At 40.6% G+C, this 4298-nt stretch overlaps 1 long non-coding RNA gene across 1 annotated transcript; it reads left to right on the forward strand.

Moving 5' to 3' along the window:
* The first annotated feature begins 1656 nt into the window (after nt 1-1656).
* Nucleotides 1657-1983, forward strand: LOC134492239 (uncharacterized). Its single transcript, XR_010067408.1, has 2 exons — nt 1657-1712; nt 1804-1983. It is a non-coding gene; the product is annotated as an uncharacterized LOC134492239 (long non-coding RNA).
* The last annotated feature ends 2315 nt before the right edge of the window (nt 1984-4298 follow it).

Here is a 4298-nt window from a genome sequence, read left to right on the forward strand (position 1 = left end):
TGTAGGTGGGGCAGTGGAGGATAAGTGACAAAACATGCACAGTGACATCACCTCTTATGTATTGTTGTACAGTATTGTGATGCACGTACAAAAGGGTGGTGCTTGCATTATAGCATTACAGTTCAGGGTTCATCACTCTGGCTAGCTGCAGACAACTATTTATTTTATTTATTTATTTATCCAATTTGTCCTGCCCATCTCCTCCCATCGGGGGACTCTGGGCAGTTTTTGCCTACTGGTTTGCAAAAAGGTCCTTCTGAAGAGTTGTGGTACGACAGCCAGAGAAGGCAGATTGTAAATAATGTAAGTGGATGCCCTGAAAGGTTTGTCTGGTTGCCATGGCAGCAAGCTTGCCCCTCAAAAGTGTCTACACCCAAAGTTGAGCGACTGCTTAGTGGAAGACTTGCGTTCAGAAGCCTTGCCTTGCTGAAGGGTTGGGACTGTAGCAGCAGGATATTAATTTGTGGGGAGTGAAGGAAGAGCAGCTTTAAACGATGCATATGCTAGCCCTAGGCCATCAGAAGCTGACTGCTGCTTATGCTTCTCTCCAGATTTCACACAGACATAAAATGGTCAAATCCAGTTGTACCGGTAGCTCTGTTTACCATCCCGGTGAACTGAAGAAGCATGGGTAAATTCCTCCTTTGCTAACAGTACAGATTTAAAAAGAAAATACTTGTTTTTTTTAATTATAGAAAATGATGGGGGGGAGAGGAACAAACATTGGATTAGAGACAGGTGGGCCGTGTTTGTGTTATGAAAATTGCTAGGAGGTTTGGAGTTCTGCTGGCAGACTAAGAAGGAAATTGGGAAAGCCCCCACTGTTGCTCAGCTGGATGTGTTTCATCTGCTGATTGTGAGAAACTGGCCTGAGCTATAAAGGAAAAAAAGTATACATATGTAATAAATGAATAACTCATGCTATTGCCGCAGTCAGCTGATGACCTTGCTTATTTTTAAAGTTGCTTCATTTGCATCACCTGTCAAGTTCCATCTCAGAAATGGTAATTGAAACTGTTTTCTAAATTGCAATCCCACCTTTTCTTTCCCTCTTCTCTATGCGATTGAAGAATTAGTAGCATCAGATGCTTGACCATGACAGCATTAATGGAGCACATGAAGTAGCAGACTGATTTTGAAAGAGTAAAGAATTTTATCATTTTTTAGTGTTTTCAGAGCAAATCAGATTCAAGAGTCAAAGCAAATAATGTTTTAGAAACAGAGTCTTCTGAAACTTAACAGTAGATCAGAAGCAAAATAGGCTTGATAATAACCCATGGACAGATCCTACACACACAGAAAATTCAGCAAACTTTTTTGGCTCCACCTCTTCAGCAGGTAACATGAATGGGGATCTAAAATTAGTTCTTCACCCTGCCACAATATCATCTGAGCCTTTAAGGGGACAATAACTCTTAGTTTGCCCCTTATAAGATCCCTCTATCATAATTCCTATAAATGAGAATAATTCTAAAGTTGATTAGTATCTCTCCTCACAAAAGATAGTGGAGGTTCTAGGAAGCAGCTGTCATTTCAGATATCCTCTCTGGAAACAATGCAAAATGATATCCTCTCAGTTTGTTTCCCAACTCTGAAGAGCTAATATAGATGGGCCATGGATAATTTTCTCTAACATTCACTTTGGCTGCTGATCAACTGTATTTCTGGCTCAGTACTTGGAATGAAGAGTTCCTGTTACCCAACTTTCCAAGGTTAGCGAAAAGATACTGAACTCCATTTTTAAGCATGAAAAACTCTTAACTCATTTAGTGTTTCATTGTATGAGTTTTACCATTTGTCCAGGTGATCACTGAACAAATGTTGAAGCCTCTTTATGAGACTGATGTAGAAATCTGTTGAGTCAGGATCTGAAATCCATCTAATACTATAGTTTTTTCCTAACTCTGTAGAGTTGGACGCAGACAAAACACAATGTGTTCTGTTACTTGTCTTCCTCCTCTTTATTAAACAAAAGTAATCATAGGCATAAGATCATAATAATGAGACAAGCAAATAAATACAGGTATCAAGTTCACTTTTCAATTATTCCTATGAATTGTTCTTTCTCTTGTTCAAGTGAATTGGATTTTTTTTTCATGATCCAGATGATAAAGAGTTAGACCATCTCTTTTGTACTACACTTTTAATTTTAGATTGTAATATTTGCTTACCTATACTTTAGGTCAGTGTTTCTCAACCTTGGCCACTTTAAGATGTGTGGACTTCAACTCCCATAATTCCCCAGGCAGCATGGGGAGGCTGGTTGGGGAATGGCTGGCTGGGGAATTCTGGGAGTTGACGTCCACACATCTTAAAGTGGCCACGGTTGAGAAACACTACCGGAGGTGAATTAGAAACACAGGAAGCTGCCCTGTATTCCCTTAATATAGCTTTTTCCCCAGATGTCTCTTAGGATTTTGTGGTGAGTGATGAAAGTGCACTAGCTCTTCTGCAAAAGGATTTACTTGTCCATGTGAACAGCTGCAAGTAGCCCCTTCCCTCCAATGTCACTTACCTGATGCTACCCTCCTCAAAAGACCCCTGTCTGCAGAATGAGAGATGCAGAACCTCTAAATCTGGGTATGCAACTTTCACCTGGCAGGCAACGACACCCGCCTTTAAACTGCATGTTAGGGGGTGTGGCCATATATAATAAACAAAAGTGGGTAGGAGATAGAAATGGAATTGAAGTGACTAAATAGTAATGTTATTACACTTAATTAACTGAATTGTTTAACTGTTTCATTTTAACACCCATGCACAAGCGGTTATAGTCTTTGTATTCCATACTACAGGGAATCCAGAAAGTGTGACCTGCAAGCTGCATCTAGCCCACAAAGCCATCCCAAAATGGGAGAGATCCCATTTTGGAGTCTTGTTTCGGTTTTATGAGCAATATAAGGATCTTAAGCTTTGCAGAAGCATGAGTGCCCTCCCCTTAATTGTTTTAGAAACTTCAAATACTATCCACTCTAGTGCCCACCCAATGTTTGAGCGTGACCCTCAATATGCCAACATTTGGGGTGACCCTCAAGCCAATGGGAATCCTAATGGGAGTTGTGCAGCTCAGTCCTAATGTATCCATTATGTCCTAGGCTTAAAATAAATAGATGTGAGCAACCCTCCCCTTACCGTACATACAGTACACATACTGGGGGTTCATTATCAATCATTTGAGGGGAGCCTAATTTGCAAATGCGTGCAGACAGGTGCAAGTCATTACATACCCTTTTGCTTTAAAATCTAGATTGCTGTGCCAGTGCAGATGCATTTACAAGGCTTGAGAAAAGGAACTTGAAATAACCCAAATGGCACCCACAGCTTCTTTTCTAGCAGCCATAGCGCTGCACTTCTGGCATGTGCTCCTGCTATAAATACATGCTGAAGAGCACTCATGCCCTTTCAAAGCTCTGTTTCTCCCACAGTTATATGCAGCTCTGTCCATTAGTGCATGGCATTTAATCGTGTTATAAACACAGAAACAATTGCACTTTTTAAAAGGTGGTTTGGAAAGAAAGAAAACAAGGCTTCCGTGTAGATGTCACTCTACATTGTACTGCACAAATCCACACAAACATGATCAGTCACAATGGTATTGGCTAATAGCAAGAACTCTACGTATGTCCCTAAACTTCTAGTGCATACATGATTTGAGCCAGGGAACAAACTGGAAGGGAGAAAATATGTCTTGAAGCCTAATTTAAAAAATGTAATGTTTAAATGCAGGTGAGAGATCATCTTACTTGATTTTGCTCAATGCGTTGCTATGCATTCCTCCAGCTTCCTGAGCAGCAAGGAATACAGGGGACAGTATTATAACATCCCATTACATATAACATTTGGGGATATCTGTTTTTGTAGATGAAGATGAATTAATTAAATTTATATGCTGCTCGACTCCCAGGGACTTTGGGATGTAGATTTTATTCATGGAGGAGCAGACAGCGATCCAGACTAATTGGTGAAGCATTGTCAGGTTTCCCCAAAGCAAGCAATGTCTACTTATCAGGAGATGATAACCTTTCATGGACATAAATGAGACAAATGAAACAGAAGACCTGTACGACCCAAGACAAAGAAGTCATTCTTCAGACCCTAGTTCTTCCACTGTGGGCTGAGGGGCATGGATGTGTCTTCTACACACATGCAATGTAAGAACCCTACAACTAGCAATAAGAAGGCAATACTGGAACAGGAGCTTTTGTTCAGACTTTTTTTTCTTTTTAACATGGAGCTTTGAGGACACAGCATTTCCCTCCCCAGCCCTCACCACTTATTTAGCACCCTGTAAGAAAGGG

This window comes from Candoia aspera, chromosome 2, assembly GCF_035149785.1.
Source record: "Candoia aspera isolate rCanAsp1 chromosome 2, rCanAsp1.hap2, whole genome shotgun sequence".
NCBI classification, from domain to species: Eukaryota; Metazoa; Chordata; class Lepidosauria; order Squamata; family Boidae; genus Candoia; species Candoia aspera.